The 19,494-nt window shown below is 46.7% G+C and overlaps 1 protein-coding gene and 1 long non-coding RNA gene across 2 annotated transcripts in view; one reads left to right on the top strand and one right to left on the bottom strand.

Annotated features, from left to right (window-relative positions):
- LOC310680364 (opsin-5-like) overlaps positions 1-17,656 on the bottom strand; it is a 72,345-nt gene extending 54,689 nt beyond the window's left edge. Inside the window, exon 1 of the mRNA XM_083447010.1 lies at positions 17,304-17,656. The gene's annotated coding sequence lies outside the window, so the exon portion shown is untranslated. The remainder of the gene's footprint in view (positions 1-17,303) is intronic.
- The window catches only part of LOC310680449, a 421,426-nt gene that overhangs the window by 3,519 nt on the left and 398,413 nt on the right, over positions 1-19,494 (top strand). The window lies entirely within an intron of this gene.

Raw genomic sequence — 19,494 nt, 5'->3', positions numbered from 1 at the left:
TGTCAGCTCCAGATTTTGGGAGGGGGTGGCCACTGGGTGAGGTGTCCTCAGTGAACTCCCTCCCTAAGTGGCTGCACCTCCCTAAGCAGATCCCTTCCTAAGTGGATCCACCTCCTCATCACTGCCTATTCACCCGCCCTCTCTTGCACCCAGTCCAAACCACTGCATAGAAGACAAGTCAAGACAAGTAGAGGCTGCTTCTTGCTTCTCCTTACTCTTGTCACTGCTTGTATAAGTGAACAAGAAGGAAGAAAGATGAAGGCTGGGCAGGGCGTTGGGGCACCCACCTGAGGGGGAGGTGGGTAGGTGCCCACTGGTGCCAGCCAGTGGCGTAGCGTGGGGGGGTGCAGGGGGGTCCGGCCGCACCGGGCGCAACATCTGGGGGGGGCGCTCGCACTCGCAGCTCTCTGCCCCTACCTGGCTCACTCACTCTCTCACACTGCAGTGCTGGCTGTGCGAATCCGAGCCGAGCCGCCGGGTCGCCGCCCACTGTGGAGGGGAGGGTGCCAGGCATGCGGTGCGGTGTGGAGAGAGCGCGAGGGACTATCTGGGGGAGGGACAGTGCAGCGGGGGGCGCAAATTACTTGCCTTGCCCCGGGTTAGGGGGCGCAAATTACTTGCCTTGCCCCGGGTGCTGACAACCCACGCAACGCCACTGGTGCCAGCACTTGGGGCTAGGTCATGGAGGATGTGCCAGTGTTGGTGCTCTCTTATTTTTCTTATCTTAAATCCAGTTATCCACGTTTCTCAAGAAAAAGGTGCATTGCCACCTGCTTTGCTGGACGTTTGGGATATGTGATTCCTATTCCCCCCCCCCCCAAAGCATTTGGGCACACTATTATTATTTATTTTATTTGGTGTGTGTTTGTTGGTACCCTTAACAAATATGAAAGCTGCAAAATATCCTTATGACTGCCTCTCTTTTTGTCATGCTATATTTTCTAATTTTTTGATTTTCTAAACACTTTATCTGTGTGTGTGTGTGTGTGTGTGTGTTTAAAAAGGCAAACTAATATACCCGTTTTCCCAAGCAAACTTTCCTAATATAATGCAGTGTTGTATGTTAGTTTAACCAATATGTTCATTGTTTTGTCCACTTTCCCCTAAAGCTTACTTTTCTGTAAACATTGTTGGGTTGGAGAACAGCACCGCAAAATTGGGATAAGTGTGAATTGTGAACAATGGTTGTGTTTTTTGTCTCAGAAAGTGTGAATTTGACAGGTTTTGGATTTAAATCCTAACTGCAGCGATTTTCTTCCTCATCCTTATCTGGGGCCATCCCTGAATATTTTCCCCACAACATTAGCTCATAGAATAACAGTATACATATATATATGGTTTCATATAAATGCATATACTGTGTGATCTCGTGCATATATTTTGCAATTCAGAACTGAAAAAGCCGGAGACATTCCCTATGGATGCTAGAAACTCGTAGAGATAAAGTTTCAAGGACCTCTGCTGTCTTAAGAGAAGAAAAGCGAGCACTAACCCATTTGACAAAGGTTTCCTTTCCCCAGAATGGTAATTAATCTTTGGAGGTAAGTGGGTTTTAGGAAAGAACAGCCTATAAGCTTGTGCTTTAAATAGGCTTTCCATACCCATTCAAACAGACCTGAAACAAATAGTTCAGCAGCCCCACCAGATAGATCATATTTACATTTTCTTGATTAATTTCTGGGCACCTACTTTGATCCTTCATGAATATATCCCTCATTCATTTCTCTCTCTCCCTCAGCTTGCTTCTCTTGCGATATGGTAGCACATGACCTGGTTTCGTGATGGAATCAAGTCATTATCATTTATATTTCTCATACCATTGTTCTGCTGGGTTTCACCTTTTATGCACTTGGGACATGATCCAGATCTGGTCACGTACAGTTAACAGGCAGTGCAGTGTTACACTTAGAGTTGTGTTCCTCAGTCTGGAGACCACCCAATGCTGTTGGACAACAACTTCCATACTCCTTGCCTGTTGGCCATGTTGACTAGGGCTGATGGAAGTAGGACTCCAATGGCATCTGAAGGCTTGAAGAAGGTTGGGTTAGAGCAGGCATAGGCAAACTCCAGATGTTTGGGACTACAGTTCCCATCATCCCTAGCTAACACGACCAGTGGTCAGGGATGGTGGGAATTGTAGTCCAAAACATCTGGAGGGCCGAAGTTTGCCTATGCTTGGGTTAGAGTGTTTGATTAGAACCTAGGGAACCTTGGTTCAAATCCCCATTCAACTACAAAGTCTACTGACCTTGCAACCAGCCTAGCCAGGAGAAAGCAGCAGGGCAAATGGAAGACCACTTGGACTCTTGCTTAGAAAGCATGGGATGAGCAGAAAGCCTCCCAGACTTGTGCTTTCTAGACACAAGGCAAGCGGAAGTGTGGGCAAGCCCTTCAGTGTGCCACTGAAGCAAGAAACAGGCGTAGCCATGCCCTATTTGTTCCCCTTAATTCTCTCAACAGGCCAGGAAGCAAAGAAGGCAGGCAGATGCAAAAGGGGAAAAAGCAGACTGCCTTCACCTATAATAGTGGCATAGAAGGAGGCCTTTTAGCAGGTGGTAGCTTTGGGGTTTTCCAAAGTATGGAAGTGAAAGCTGGACCATAAAGAAGACTGATTGCCGAAGAATTGATGCTTTTGAATTGCGGTGCTGGAGGAGACTCTTGAGAGTCCTATGGACTGCAAGAAGATCAAACCTCTCCATTCTTAAGGAAATCAGCCCTGAGTGCTCACTGGAAGGACAGATCCTGAAGCTGAGGCTCCAATACTTTGGCCACCTCATGAGAAGAGAAGACTCCCTGAAAAAGACCCTGATGCTGGGAAAGATGGAGGGCACAAGGAGAAGGGGACGGCAGAGGACGAGATGATTGGATAGTGTTCTCGGAGCTACCAGCATGAGTTTGACCAAACTGCAGGAGGCAATGGAAAACAGAAGTGCCTGGCGTGCTCTGGTCCATGGGGTCCTGAAGAGTCGGACATGACTAAACGACTAAACAACAACAGATTTGGGGAAGGGCTGCAGCTCAGTGGTAGACATTCCCAGGTTCCAGAGAGATTCCCTGTTGGGAACCCTGAAGGGTGAGCACCAGTCAGTGTAGACAATGCTGAGCTAGCTGGAGCAATGGTCTGACTCGGTGTAAGTCTGCTTCTTATTTTCCTGGGTGTAGCTTGTCATGCGAGCTACATCTGCTGGAATCCTATCTCATGCACGACTACTAAAAGTCCTTATTTGCATCTAGCCACAAAAGCTCCAGGACAATTGTTATTGTAGCTGGATAATCTATAATATTGGGTCGTTAAATTTGGCTAGTCCATTGAGTTAAATATGACGATAACTTTGCTTGTGAATGTTGTAAAGGGAAACTGTTATGCAGCCTGGTTTTTATTATCTGAAACCTACCACTTTTATGACCTGAAACAAAAGTTTTTACTGCAAACACTTAACTCTATTTTTCAGCCCTCTCTCTCTGACATTTTTGCATCGCCTGACCTCAAAATGAGAAATACCACAAAACTTTTCCCAGAGGCAAGTGGCAGATCTTTAAAATCTAGTTATATCTAACTTAAGCCAGACTTCCTCACTGCAGGAACTTGCTCGCCTCAAGCCAGAGTCAAACATTTGCTTGTTTTTGAAAGCACAACTTCCCCCAGGCCAGGAATGATGGTTTGATTGTAGATGCTTATGTGCAGCTACCTATTTGAATTCAGGATCTATCTTGGCATTTTAAAGGCAAACCTATCTAATCTGCACTTTCTGAAAAATACAGAAACACTCATTCATCAAAATTACACTGTTTTGAATTTTGCAATATCGTTCCCAGATTAGATAATGCATGCAAAATTGTGTCTGCATGAAATGCATATTAGTGAAAATAACAAATAAAAATGAATTGCAGTATTAGAAAAAAATGTGAAATTTTTAAAAATAAATTCACGCTTAAATGGTGGTGAATTTTCACAAGGATGTTGCATCATGGGCCACTGAACTTGATTGAAAAAAAATGAGAAACTGAGACAAACTGAAATGGACAGGTTCACCAGTCCCTACATGTGATTAGCACATCTGGCTTCTGTATTTGTATAAACTTTCACCTTCAACAGAACTTTAGCTAGCAGGAACACAGAAAGGGAGGAACAACGAAAATGGTCCTTTGGTCCTCCTCCCTCCTTCCACACGGAGGTCACGCTCAAGGAGGCTCTGGAATGCAAGCTCTTTGTTGCTGCCTTATATTAACTAGCTAGAGCCTCCTAACCGGTGCGTGGAGAAAGGCGCTTGCGAGCATCATTCTCTTTTGATGTTTCCATAATTGTCAGGATGAAGAAGCTGCTTTGCAGTGTTTAATTTTACAGCTAATGAAAATCCAGTCTCCGTGTGCTCTATATGATGAATGTCTAAGGGAGCTCACCTCTTGCTTCCTTTTGTGTCTGGCTGATTTAAATTGATGCTAAGTTTAAACTTATTAGACCATCACTAGGTCATTAGATATACCGCACGCTGGAAGCACAAGGGCTCCAACCAAAATAACTGTGCAATCCCAAAGTATGATATTGCCAGGTAGGTTTGCTCAGGTTGGTTCAAGCCCTCAAATCCATAGCAGAGAGAATAACAGAGTTGGAAGGAACCACGGGGGCCATCTAGTCCAGCCCCCTGCAATGCAGGAATCTTGCTCTGAGCTATCCCAAATAAGGACATATTTCGCAGTCTGAGGGTTGATCAATAGTGCACATTCAGCAGGTCCTAAATTTACTCTATGGTATCCCCAGTTAAATGAAGTCTCTGGATTAAACAGAAGTCAGGGCTCCTGCACCTTTAATTTCAGCAGGTGTAGGCTTCATATGACCATAGGTTTAAAGCACATGGCACCTACGAAAAAGAACCCTGGGAACTATAGTTTACCCCTCACAGAGCTGCGGTTCCCAGCACCTTTAGCAAACTAAAGTTTCCATAAGAAGCATAAGAAGCTGCTTCATACTGAGTCAGACAATAGGTTCAGCTAGCTCAGTACTGGCAGCACTGACTGGCAGTAGTTGCCCCTTCTTTGCCTAGTTTTCAGGGAAATTGCAATTTTCACTGACGAATCAGAAATTCTGGACATACGGCAGCCCTGCTATAGATGCTTAGGAGTGAACCTGGGAACTTCTGCATGCAAGGCAGATGATCTACAGCTCTTCCCCCAGGATCCTCTGAAGGAAGCCATGTGCTTAAAATGCATAGTGCAAGGGCAGCTGTAGCCTGCCCTGCAACCCACACCTGCTGAAACCCTCTATTCTACATCCCTGTTAAAGATGCCCTGGCCTCTTTTGCATCTCAGGTAGCAGAACAGAGAAAGAACTCAATCTGAGATCATAAGGAATTTCTGCTGGTTAAGTGGCCAATTCTGGGTTAGATGAACCCATCGTCTAACTCCAAGCAAGGCAATGGTGCAGTTAAGTCACCTTAGACTCTTGACATCAGAGTCTCTTTACATTGCAGTGCAGGGGATGTGGCTGAACTACAACTTCCATCATCCCTGGCCACTGACCATGCTTGCTGGGGCAGATGGGAGTTGCCAATCAGCAACATCTGGAGGGCCAAAGGTTCTTGTCCCCCTTTGGTAATGTGCATTACTACAAAAAGGGTGGTCAGCAGAGCAAGCTGCGTTGGTGGGGGCTTTCTAGCCCATTGTCTGAGTTGTGCCCCAAACATCTCCAAAGCCCTGCCCTGCCAGCCCCACTGCAGCTTCACCTGTTCATTTCATGCCCGGTGACCCAGAGACCAAGTCAGAGAAATCAAACTTCCTACAACCATTGAGAACTATAAGGAGAGGAAATTGAGGGTTCCAAGAACTCAACAAAGACTTAGCACAACAAATCCATTAGATCAGGGGTGGGGAACTACAGCAGGGGCAAATACAGCCCTCCATTCCTCAGTATCTGGCCCTCAGAGCCCTCCCAGGCCCAACCTATGCCTCTGGGCCTTGTTGAACCTGTTGCACACTCCAACTGTTTTTGCCTTGTTTTAATGTACCCCTTACATTGGTGCTTCTTGCTCACCTGGATGAAGGACAGAGAAACGTGTGCGCAAAAAAACAGACCCTACTGTGCAATGGAGACATTTGCATTCCTTTCTCCACCCACTTTGCCCTCTGGTCCCTCCCATCCCTGGCATGTGGCCCTCGGAAGGTTGACCAGAGTGGAATGTTCCCCTTGGGCTGAACATTCTATCCCCTTGGAATGTTCCTGCAAGCTCTCAACAGAGCAAGCTTGTTGGTGGTGGGACAATAGGTATATTACCCCAAGATCCACCAACTGGAACCAGCCACAGAAGGCATCCACTTAGAAGTAAAGAACTCAGAGCCCGGGAGTTTGCTTTGGCGCTAGGTCTAAGTAGAGCTCACAGACCTTTCTACACAAAAAAACCCACTCTTGGGTAACATCTCCCCTCTCCTCCCCTTGCTTTCTTCCTTTAATTGTTTTTATTAAAGATTTTCTTGGTTTACAAAAGTACATACATTGTCTATTTTCAGATCATTATGTCCTTTCTACATATCAGTTATATTCAATGTGATACTTTAATGTTGCATACAGTATAAGTTTGAGGGAGAAGAGGGGAGGGGATGTATCCATGATATACAAGATGCTACTCCAGAAACCCACAACCTCCCTCTTCTCAGTCAAAAGTAACGATGGGAGCTATGAAATAAACCCTACCCAATGGACTAAACTGTGGTCTAAACCAGAGGTATCATTTGAGTAGGGGAAGGAAGTTATTTGGGAGCCAGGAATCTTTGAAGACTAACTTCAGATCACCCAGAGATGAGCAGATTCTGATTTACCTTCTTCCCAGCTCTGTTCTACGGGCTCCATTTTTCTTTTGCTTTCCCTAGGAGCAACCCTCTGTAGGTGAAGGACCTCAGGTGCAACAGATGTGGAGAGGTGTGTTTTATGCCTCTTGGCAACAAAAGACAAGACTGTGGTCCATCACGTTGCTCATTGCTCTCTTATGTTTGTTTCCTGCTTCTCCTCCAGGCAGCTTGACTCAGGTTCCCAGGCAGCCTTCCATGGAGGCATTGACCAGACAGCAATCTGCTTAGCTTCATCAGGTTACAGCATCATATGTCTTCAGCCCATGCTGTGCCGCAGGCTCACAATGGAAAGATGTACTAAGGACTCGGCCATATTTGCTGCAGACCTCGGTGCAATAAATAAACAAAACCTGCAGCCTCATTACCCTAATTGGACCTAACCTTTATTTAGTTCTACTCTGGTAATTTCCGAGTTCTCCGGTTATTGGGAGCTGTGTTTTATTCTTCCTTGAAACCACGACACAGAACAGGAGGCAAGTTGTATGTCTGCGCACTAATTCAGAAAACATTTTCTATTTAACAAAGGAGGAAAGGGGGAAAGCAGGGAACTCCTGAGGCAGAAAAATCCAGAATGCCACCTTACCATTCATTCATTCATACGACACACACAGGCTGAGGGACAATTATTCCAGTGCCAAAGGCACACTGAGGAGAAGGGAAACTGCAAGAGCTTCTAAAACTGTCCCTTGCACTGAGTGTTAAAAGGCATTTGATCTGTGGCGATAAACTGCTCTGTGCTGAGAAAAAAAGTCACCTTCTAATGTCTGCAGAACAAGCGGGGGCTTAAAGGAAGAGCACAACAGCCCATTTAAAAAGTTGCCTTCCTGGCGCTGTGGTCTCACTCTTGCTCAGCTCCCAGTCATTTGAGCAGGGCTTACAGAAGACAACATCTTACAGCCTTGTGCCCCATGGGTCAGATCCATCTGTTCTGAAGTATTCTGCTGCCCTCAAGTCTGTCTTTCAAAATCTGCTGCTGGACCACCTCTCTGCCTACCCATCCATTTAGAGCATGAAGAGATGTTTCTTAAAAAGGTAAAGGGACCCCTGACCATTAGGTCCAGTCGTGACCGACTCTGGGGTTGCAGCGCTCATCTCGCTTCATTGGCCGAGGGAGCTGGCGGGCGTACAGCTTCCGGGTCATGTGGCCAGCATGACTAAGCTGCTTCTGGCGAGCCAGACCAGTGCATGGAAACGCCGTTTACCTTCCCGCCGGAGCGGTACCTATTTATCTACTTGCGCTTTGACGTGCTTTCAAACTGCTAGGTTGGCAGGAGCAGGGACCGAGCAACGGGAGCTCACCCCGTCGTGGGGATTCGAACCACCGACCTTCTGATCGGCAAACCCTAGGCTCTGTGGTTTATCCACATAAATTATTGTGAACCCTTGGGATTTTCTTCTAGGTAAATCTCTCTCTCTCTCCCCCCCTTCCATCCAAGTTGCCATTTAAACCTTTGATTCAAAGCAACAAGTGTTGAAGAGGTTGGGGGCTGGGAGGGAGTAGTATAGCTGTAAAACCAGGCAGGCCAAAAAAGAAATCCGGGAGATGAAGTTTTATTTCTGATAGATTACGTCAGATGTGTCCGTTTTTATGGTTATGCCGAAGCCATTTGTAAGGCGTTCATCTATCACTTTGGCTATTATAATGAAAGGCATGTCTGGATCAGAGTGATAGATGTGCTGCTATCATTAACAGTAAGGTACGCTTACTGCAAGTGGTTGTGCAGAAACAAGGAGATTTGTCAATTTTTGCCATTGAAGGGAGACCATAAAAACAGGTCCTTTAAATTCACCTTGCACCGGACACAGGTACACCTAAGGAAGTTACAGTAATATTGCTGGAGAAACGGTTAAAATAAAATAAAAAAGCATTCCCGTATTTAATGTGCTAATTCTGCTGTGTGCTTTGTGGTTGGGTTTTTTTTAATATATAATTTTATTTTAATATGGCAGATGCCACAGGGTTTTGCTTTTGAGGGTGGGGAAGGGGGTTGTTGTTGTTGTTTTAAAGAGCTCATCCCACCTTCAGATTCAACTCCTGCGGAAATCTGCCCTGAGAAATAAAATGAGGCACAGCCCTTTGGATAAACCTGACCTTGATGTTAGCACGAAGTAATGGGAACAGAGGATATGGTCATGAGGTCTTAGGTCAATGGGACTCCTGACGCCACTGAAGCAGATAGATCCAAATGTCATGGGTTTATTTTCTTCCATAAATAGCACGACATGGTTCTGCTGCTGCTGCTGCAAGCTGTGGTCTATGACACAGCATTGCCTGTGTACCAAGCTCAGAGCTTCAGAGGGAGGTTCTTGGTAGATCCCAGAGTCTTGCGCAATAGTCACAATTGTCTTCTGAGCCAGGGTGTCTGGAGCGTCAGACAGGGGGCTGTGGAAACCAGGATTCAAATTCCCACTCGGTCATGAAACTCTCTAAGTGGGCTCTTAGGTCAGACACTATCTGTAAGATTAACCTACCTTACAGGGTTGTGGCAAAGATATCATGGGAATGAAAAAGGACCATGCACACTGCCCTGAGCTCCTTGGATGAAAAGGTGGGGTGAAAAGGTATGACATAAATAAAATTCATCCCAGAGCTATGGTGACATTTCCCTTCATTCTCCTCTTTGAAAGGAGTCTGTGATAATATGTGCAACTACAGGCATAGACAAAATCGGCCCTCCAGATGTTTGGGGACTACAGCTCCCATCATCTCTGATCACTGGTCCTCTTAGCTAGGGATGATGGGAGTTGTAGTCCCAAAACATCTGGAGGGCCAAGTTCTAGCACATAGAACCAACTGGATTTACAAGATCACAATGAGGCCACAGGCGGGTAACACTTAATATGAGTGCAATTATTTTCCTAAATACTTCATGCAAATTATGTCCCCCCCTAGTGGTGTAGCAATAAAATTACTAGCACATTTGCAAAGTTAAGCAGGACTTAGTACGGTTTAAAATTGGATGGGAGGGTGCGTGTTGAGATTTCTGCATTGTAAGGGGGTGGGGGTGGGCTAGGTGATTCCCCAGGGTCCCTTCCAATTCTATGTAGGGAATTTTTTGCAATAGCTTTGCAAACCTGGCCAAGTCCCCTTATGGCAATTTGGGGGAGGGAAGAGTTAAAAGGTAAGAGTTTGTCTAAAGCCACCTTCTGAAATAAACATATAAGGCACATACAAGGGCATGACATGCCACTCAGAGCAAGGGGAGAATGGGGGGGGGCATAACTACGGCCCTCCATTTTGAAATGAATTGAGTAATACATGTTGCTTTTTTAAAGACATAATTTTCTTGTTTGGTAGGCCTGCCCAGACACAGAGGGCTGTATCCAATCCTCGCCCTACTCAGAGTAGACCCACTGAAGTTAATGGACATGACTCACTTAGGTCCTTTCGTTTCAACAGTTCTACTCTGAGTAGCACTGACATTTGGAGGAAGCCCATGATTTGGCCATACCTGCTCTTGAGTTCGTTCTAGATGCTTTCTTGTTTTTTAAAGAATGCTTAAAGCAATTCTAAGTATATATATTTATTTATCTATTGCATTTTTAATTTGGGGTGTGTGTGTGTGTTTGTTTTATCACAGAAGTGTTTGCTGCCCTGGGTTCCTTTCTCATTTGTCTCCGGACCGCTTTGCTTCAAAAGGTAGCCAGGGTGTTAGAGCAAATTGAACTGGACTCACATTCAAATCTCCAGTCAGTGGCGTAGCGTGGGTTGTCAGCACCGGGGCAAGGCAAGTAATTTGCACCCCCTAACCCGTGGATTTGCGCCCCCTAACCCTAACCCCCAGATGTTGTGCCCGGTGCGGCCGGGCCCCCCTGCACCCCCCACGCTACGCCACTGTCTCCAGTCATGGACTTGGGAGAATTACATGCTTGCTCAGCCTAGCCTACCTCACAGGGTTGTTGTGAGGACAAAATGGTGGTTGTGTGTGTGGGGGGGGGGTGAATTAGAGGTGCTGGCCTCAGCTCCTTGGAGGAAGGGTGGATACAAATGCCATGCACAAGCTATCTCTCCATGCTCTGGTAGCTGCTACACCATGGTGCCTGCTCACCAATTTGAGGAGAAAATCAGTCTCTGGGCCGTCTTCCTACTGCTCTCATCAGTTCTAAGCTTTTAATGGCATTTTCTTGCCCACCACTGCAATAAGACCTTCTGTGCAGTGTGCCAGCTCATTACAGAGACAGTATGCAGTACTGCTCCTCATGCCAATGCTTCAGTATCAGGGGTGCCTTTTGCAAATATAAAATGCATACTGTACATTTGGAAGCTTGCAAGTACACACACACATACACCTTTAATGCCCTGAGCCTCCAAGGGTAAACTCATTTTGACCTTTCTTCCCTAGCGTGAAACTGTTCCCATTTTAAGCAAAAAATAAAACTGCTTATCCATGGGCTCTGTAGATGTACAAATCTGCTGCTGGATTTGATTTAAGCTCCATTGCTCAAGCCGGTTGCAGGAAAAGATACAGATACACATCTTACCCACTTTTTAAAAAGTTTAAATGTGTCTTTAAAAAAACTTGAAGCTTTTCAAGAAGCAGCAACTGCAGCTACTATGCTGGAGAGGCTATGTATTCTGGGTTTCTGTTTGACTCTCCAAACCTGTATCTTGGAATTCAACACAGACAAGGTACAGATCACCATGAACTTTGAGATGCCATTCTGTGAAATTGCCGGATTCTGCCTTTTCAGCCAAGCTGTCTGTGAACTTAAATTTGCACAATTTTTTACCCCAAGTTTGGATTTCAACCAGCAAGATGTGAGATCTGAAGAACGCCGTTCAGCTTTGAAACATGGCAGATTTTCATCTTAGCTTCTGCTGCTTTGAATGTCTAGTATTTCTGAAAGGGGGGCGGGGGGAAAGGGTGCCACTGATAAATATGAAGTTCTATATTTAATGGAGAGTGATAGAATGCCCTTAGGCAGGGGAAAGGGGCCATAGTTCAGTGGGAGAGCACGGCTCTCGCATGCAAAACAGCCTACATCCAATTCCCAGCTTCTTCAGCAAGGCTAGGAAAGACCCTTTGGTGAGACCTGTATAGAAAGTCACTGCCAGCCTAAATGGACCACAGGTCTGATTCAGTAAGAGGCAGGTTCATATGCTCATAAGAAGAGGGGATCTGCACTATGTGTCGACATAACGACAAGCAATTTCTACGTCAATCACTTCTTCTCAAGTGAATCCACCTGCTCAGCTAATGACAGCTATTCTCTAGAGTGCTTTCTCCCATCAATAAAGTCCGTCTACAATAGACCCACAGCACTAAACAACCTGAACACAAACGTAATGGCTATACGTGCATATTCCACCCACAAAAGAAGAATGCTTCGCTCACAAAAATATAAGCTGTATGGTAGATCTTGCTGTAAAGAGGTCACCCGAGTTCTAGGAAGGAAGAATAGTGTGGGAAGAAAATGCTAGGTCTGGAAGCTTTCGTCAGCTGATTCCAATCAGCATCACATTTTTAATATATTTTTCCTCCTCCCAACAGCTCGGGGAGGCTTACATTTTACTCTCACAGCAATCCGGTGAAGCTGAGGCTATCTGACCAGTCCAAGGTCACTCAGTGAGCTTCATAGCTGGCCAAGAATTTGAACCCAGCTCTCCTCAGTCAAAACCCAGCACTCTATAACCACTGCCCTATGCTACATTCACCAGATTAATTGGGGTGAACAAATTTCATTCAGTGAGGCAAAATGCTGCTCGGATTAAAGATTCACAAGTTCTGGGCTGAGGTGGGGACGACTGTTGGTGATGGCAAAATGAAAAGGGAATGAAAAAGGTAATATTTAGAAGTTTCCCTTCTAGCAAAGAGTGGTAACTTCTTATTAAAATTGCAGGCATATCAGACAATTTGAACGATATTGAGCTATACTGAAGGTTTAGGGCAGGGATGGGGAATTTCACTTGCCTTCATCGCTGACCATTAGGCATGCTGGCTGAGGCTGATAGGAACTCGGAGTCCAACAAAAGGGCCCCTAGCCCTGATTTAAGGATATGCAAACTGAATGAAATGTAAACCAGTTCATGATTTGATTGATATTTGAAAGACAGAAGAATAAGTGATCCTTTTATCAGTTTCCATCCCTAGAAAACATAGGCACAGCCCAAATCTGAGGGGTCATAACACCAGCACAAACAAACTGACAGAAAGGTCCAATGATTCTGAACTTTGGGTCTAGGTCTGATTTGGATGTAGCAGATACTGAACAAGGAATGGGCCTGTTTTGAAAGAAACATTTGATTTATGCCTCCCTCAAAACTTATCACTGATCGTGACCTCCCCCCCCCCCATGCAGTCAGATGTCCTAGAGTAAGACCTGCATTGGACAAGGGTGTGGATTGGATGATCTCAAGGATCTTTTCCAGTTCTATGATTCCACGATCACTATTCCTACTGTAACTCCCACTGGAGTAACTTGTTCATTCTCATTCTCTCTCTCAGAATACAACATATTTCCCCTTTGAACACTGATTATGTACTGGGGTATAGTAGCAAACTCTTATGCCCACAGTGCAAAACCTGAAGATTTTGCTGGCATATCCCTGCAGAACCATATGTAGATTTTCCATCCTGCCATGATGTTTTCAATATATATTTATCCAAATCATTGCGTCAGAACTGGCCCTGAGTATGCCTCTTCTGTGTCTCTGTCGCATGAGGAAATAAAGAACAGAGCAGGGTGGAGGGCAAGAGTTTCTCTGACACGCAGCCTTTGCTCTTGCAAAGAAAAAAGAAAAAAGGAAGTGTCTGTCTGAGGAACGTACGTGTGCACACAAAGGCATATCTGCGTACCCCGAAATCGCACACACATGCCACCCACTCAGTCTTTGCTCTGAGATTTCTCCCACTTATAGCTCCTTCTCTGAGGGGGTGTATCGAACATAATAGCAATGTTATGAAGGGTCTTTCTGATACACAGTCACAGCAGGGAGGATTTGCAACTCAAAAGTGGAGAACATCCTTTGCATGCAGAAGGTCAGTCCTCAGCATTGCCAGGTAAGCCCGGGAAACTCTGGAGGCTCCCTGTCTGTCACTGTAGACAATATTGCGCTTGATGGACTAACAGCCTGGCTTAGTATACCAGACGGCTTCCTATGTACCTTCCCAGGGGAGACCCTTTTTCCATCTCCATTTCTTGCCTTTGGGCTAAGATTTCCTAGTCTTATGCATTCCCCCACCCCACCCCTTCTCCCACACAGCTCCAGTGGCAGGGGGGAGGTTGTTCTCGTGCAGAAACACAACCCTCTCAATGTGTTTCCCTCTCAATTCCTAGGCAGAAGGGTTTAGGAGAAGACTTGTGGGTCACAGACTCTTATATGGGTTTCAGAGACATACCAGTCACAGTCAAACTGTACAGTTAAAGTACACCCCCTACCAAAGAATCCTGGGAAATGTAGTTTTTAAGCTAGCATCTCCAGCACTCTTGGCAAACAACAGATCCCAGGATGCTTCAGGTGGGGAGAGATGTGCTTTGAATGTATGGTGTGGTTGTGACAGTCACAAGAGCTGTTGTCTGTCTCTCTCAGGAATACACAGGAAGTGTATTCCTGAGGTCCAGTTTGGTGCGATGGAGAGAGCAGGCGTGTAACTTGTGGCCACCCAGATGTTGCTGTTCTGCAACTCTCAGCACCCCTGATTATCCCTGGCTGGGGTTGATAAGGGTTTGAGTCCAGCAACATCAGGAGGACCACAGGTTAGCCACTCCTGGGTTAGAGTATTGGACTAGGACAACAGAGACTCAGGTTCAATTCCCCACGCAGCCATGAAGCTCATTGGGTGTTCCTGGACCAGTCAGTATTTCTCAGCTTAACCTACCTCACAAGGTTGTTGTGGGGATAAAACAGAGGTGAGAGAATCAGGTGCGCCACCTTGAACTTCTTATAGGAAAGATTGGGAGGAATGCTATATAAATGTTTCCGAAGAGAAAAGATCTCTCTCACCACACACTCCGGTCTTGGAGATGTCTTTCCACCTTTGTAAAAGGCTGTTAGAACATACTCTGTTGTTGGACTGAGGGTCATACTAAGCTCCCAATTCTGGCTGGGTCTCGCACACATACAGCTCATGTTGGTGCATAGCTTCTGATCTGGGGAGCTGAGACGGTACAAAGAAATGTATACACACCTCCCGTTGGAGAAAATCTAACCTTTATGCTTGGCACTAAGGACAACATTATTTGCTCTGGTGTGTTTGTGTATGGGCATATATTTGAGAGAGGGAGGAGCTCTTACACACACACACACACACACACACACACACACACACTACTTCTCCTCCTTGCCTGCTTATTTTGGAAGGAATACTGTATCATGCAAATCCTTTTCTAAAGAAATCTCTCGCAGGATTTGGAAGAAAGCCTGTACACACAGCCATGATCTCTGAGCAGGAATCACACAACACCTACTGTTTGGTATTCCCTCTCCTCCACCTCACAAATGCATACGAGAATTTCAGATTGAGTGTTTGCACATTACAGGAGTGTACCTGTGCACACAAAGAGTTTAGCTGCACACTTGTAGAGTTATTCACCTATAACATCCAATGAATGTGCAATCTGGGTGTGTTTTTTTTGGGGGGGGGGCCATAGCTCAGCCAGGGAGCTCCTGCTTTGCATGCAGAAGGTTCCTGGTAAATCCCCGGGGAATTTCCAGGCAGGGCTGGGAGAGACTGAGACCCTGGGGAGCTGCTGCCAGTGTCGCAGACAACCCTGAGCTTGAAAGACCAACATCAGGCACAGAAGCTGGCCGCTTCCTTTGTTCCTATGTGCACCTGAGCTGTACAAATCAACAAGTGTGCACTTTCAAACAAACCCGTGTACCTGCAGCTTGTACCTGTGTCCAGTGCAACATGTGAACATGTCTACAGTCTGAGACATGTTCCATCACAGGACAGAAAACTTATATGCATACTCCTCCAGCACAGTTTAGCTTTCAGCTTCTGCTTTTAAAATAGTGAGGTGAAAAGCATAGTCCTTGGATGGAGAGTAGTACTTACTTTCATGTATCTATTTATTGTATTACATTTACATACTTTGCTTTCTCCAAAGAGCACACATGGCTTTTCCCTCTACCCCTTGTGAGGGGGGTTAGGCTGAGAGTTACTGATTGGCCCAAAGTCACCCAGTGAGGTTCATTCATGGCTGTGCAGGGATCTGAACCTGGGGTTCCTGAGCCATAGTCCCAATACTCTAACCATTACACCACACTGGCTTTCGATATCCTATCCCTTGGCTGGTGATGCTGCATTGCACACAGCCACTACCGTCCAGAGTATTATCCTACCTGCTTCTGTGATGTGTCTGGAAAGATACCCAACTCACACAAGTCTTCTAACTGGGAGGGCAGAGGAATCTCTAGTGCAGCACCTGCTCTGCAAATTGTCTCCCTCTTTCTTCTCTCTCTCTCTTTCACACACACAAAATTGTAATGTAATGATCTTCACAGAATCACAGAGTTGGAAGGGACCAGGAGGGTCATCGAGTCCAGCCCCCTGAAATGTAGGAATATTCTCCCTAACGTGGGGCTCAAACCCACAACCCTGAGATTATGTGTCTCATGCTTTACCAACTGAGCCATCCTCAGTTGTTGTGAAGTTGTCACACACACAAACACACAATTCCTGATTAAACTGAGTCATTCATTCTTCTAGTTCAGTATTGCCTACTCTGACTGGCAGTTGCTCTCCAGAGTTTTAGGCAGGGGACATTCGCAGCCCTACCTCGAGATGCCAGGGACAGAACCTGGAACCCTCTGCATGCTCTGCTACTGAGCAGAGCTCTTCCATAGCTGTGGATATAGCCCTTAGTCTTGAGGACTAGTTACCATACCTATTCTGGAGGTAGTGGTGGATTTAAAAAGAAAAAAGTATTGGGGGTAGTTGCAAACACACAATCTCTGCTCTGCCAGGGTGTTTCTATCCTACTTGCCCCCTATCCCAGTACACAGTCTCTCTCTCTCTCTCTCTCTCTCTCTCTCTCTCTCTCTCTCTCTCCTCCCCCCCCCCCCCATGTAATATCCAAACAGTGCGGTGGAACATTACCCGAGGTAATAGCACACAGAACCTTGCCCCTTTATACCCAGCATTTATTAATCCGGATGAGAAGCTACTACTCATCCTGCCTCTGTATGGCGGGCCATCCCTGCGGATCGGAAATCACTCTTTCCCACCCTCAACATGCATTGAAGCGGGTTGCAAAGAAGAAGACGACCCCCCCCCCCCATGACTCCATCAGAGCGAATAACCCAGGAAGTAACTCGGGGCAAGTGATTTGCAATACGACAGCGCTGCCGAGTCTCTCTCCCCGCCGCCCCCTGGCGCTTTCGTGTGGACTGGAGGTCAAGGCACCCCTCTACCCGCGCGTGTCAGGAGCCCGTGGGCGTCCGCACGACTTTGCCTCGACTTCCCTTTCCCTACACTCCCAAGCTCAGGCAGGACCGAGCGAGCCCCGTTTCCCCTTACCTTCTCCGCGCGGAGAGGCGTGCAGCGTGTGGGCAGGGGGACTCCCGGGCGCTTCCTCCTTCAGCTGGGCTCCGTCCTGTGCACCGGCAAACTTTGGAGAGCTGCCGCGGCGCCCATGGCAGCGCCCTCCTGCCGCCGCCCTCCCTTACCCCGCGGCTGGGCAAGGAGAGCGCGGAGAGGCGCGCTCAAGGGGCTGTTCAGCACCAACAGGGGGCGGACAGCGCTCCTCGACAGCGCGCTCGCACCTTGCTGGCTAGCAGGGCAAGGTTAGCTGGCTGGCTGGCTGCTGCTGCTGCCGCCACCACTGCGGCGCCGGACTGTGTGTCTGATGTAGGAGCGGAGTCGCACGCAGCCCTTCCTCTGCCTGCCACCCACGGAGAGCCGCGGGTGAGTGCCGGGACCACGAGGGGGAGGGACGAGGCGCAGAGGGTGGGGGAGAGAGGGGGGAGAAGGAGGGCCGGCCCGCCACGGGGGTGGGGGCAGGCGGGGTGGGATGGGATGGGGGAGAAGAGAGGGGGACAGCTGGGACGTGCAGCGCTTGGGAAACATCTCCATTACAAGGCGCCGAGAACTTCAATGCCATCACTTGTGGGTTTAAGGAGAGAAAGGATTCTTTTTGAAAAATTGCACTCCTCATGTGTTGATGGGCTTCCTAATACCAGGAGATCTGGGCTATTGACACTGTTTCTTGCTCAGTCAGTAGTTCGCTGCCCTGCTACTGTGTGTCCATACAATCATCTCAACAAATACCACCAATCTGTGAAAGGTTATAAAGCTGTGCCAAGCCAACATATGTACACCTAAGATTGCTGGCTGTCATTTTTGCAGCTCCTTGCCATTTGCCCCCACCTTAGGACTGTCTCCTTTATGTAACTGAAGAAGTGGCTTTGAGTCCATGGGAGCTTCTGCCACAATAAATGGGTTGGTCGTAAAAGGTGCCAAGGCACTCTGTCGTTCTCTTTGCTGCAAGAGGCCAAAACTCTGTGGCTGTCGGAACTTTGAGTTACTCGAACGAAGATGGATGCGGATTGAATCATTAATTGGCCAAAGAGTCGCACAATTAATCCATCGTAATTGTGTGACTTTTTAGCAGAGGTTTGGTTTTTTTCCATAAATTAACCTGCACTGTACTTGTGCTGCTGGCTACAGTCTATGATGCAGCGTCGACTGTGTACCAAGCGCAGAGCTTCAGGGAAGGTTTTTGATGGGTCCCAGACTCCTGCAAGTGAAGGCACAATAGTCAAAACTGTCTTCTAAGCCTAGATGGCATAGTGGTTAAAGTGACAAACTGAGACTGTGGAGACCAGGGTTCAAATCCCCACTCAGTCACTGGGTGATCAAAGGCCAGTCACTATCTTTCAGCTTAACCTACTCCACAGGGTTGTTGTGAGGATAAAATGGGGAGGGAGAAGATAACACACACTTCTGAGTTCCTAGAAGGGTGGGATGACTATGTAATCAACAAAGAAAATTTAACCCAGAGCAACAGTTTAGCAAAGGTCTATTTCCCTTCAAATCTCCTATTTGAAAGGAGTCTGTGAGCATATGGGCAGCTGGCATACAACTGGATTGACAGGATCATGATGGGGCATAGCCAGTGTTTAGTGGGTGCAGTGATTCTCCTTAATAGCAGGAAACACTTCACACAAATTATGTAGGGGATTTTGTGCAACAGCTTTGCAAGGCTGGCCAATTCCCCGTGGTGCAGATTTTGAGGAGGAGAAGGGTTAAAAGCAAATATTTTTTAAACCACCGAGATGAACATTGAAGGCACATACAGCAGTGCTATCAGGGCATGACTTAGGGATCCCACACAGCAGAACAAGCTTTTGATCAATTAACTAATCAACTGACTCTTTATCCATTGTAATGCAAGCAACTCATAGTTATGGAGAAAGAACACAATTTTTAGATGTGAGGCATTGTCAATCTCCCCTGGCAATATTGGGAGCACTTTTTTGTGAGTACTCATATTAAAAATGATTTTTGGGTAAGGATAGCAGAGCCAGTGGTCCTCCAGATATTCCTAGATGACAGCTCCCATCATCCCTGATCATTGGTGATGCTGACTGCATGTGAAGAGACTCGAGAGTCCATCAACATTTGCAGCCTGCTGGATTTTTGACACCCTGAACAGGGGCACCTTTTAAATCCATCCAGTGATGGATGATGTCCTTTGGTACATGAAGAG

The sequence above is a fragment of the Podarcis tiliguerta genome (genome assembly GCF_965153285.1).
Source record: "Podarcis tiliguerta genome assembly, chromosome: 6".
Taxonomy (NCBI): domain Eukaryota; kingdom Metazoa; phylum Chordata; class Lepidosauria; order Squamata; family Lacertidae; genus Podarcis; species Podarcis tiliguerta.
Note: the sequence above shows the minus strand (reverse complement) of the source record. Positions and strands in the feature narration are given on the sequence as shown.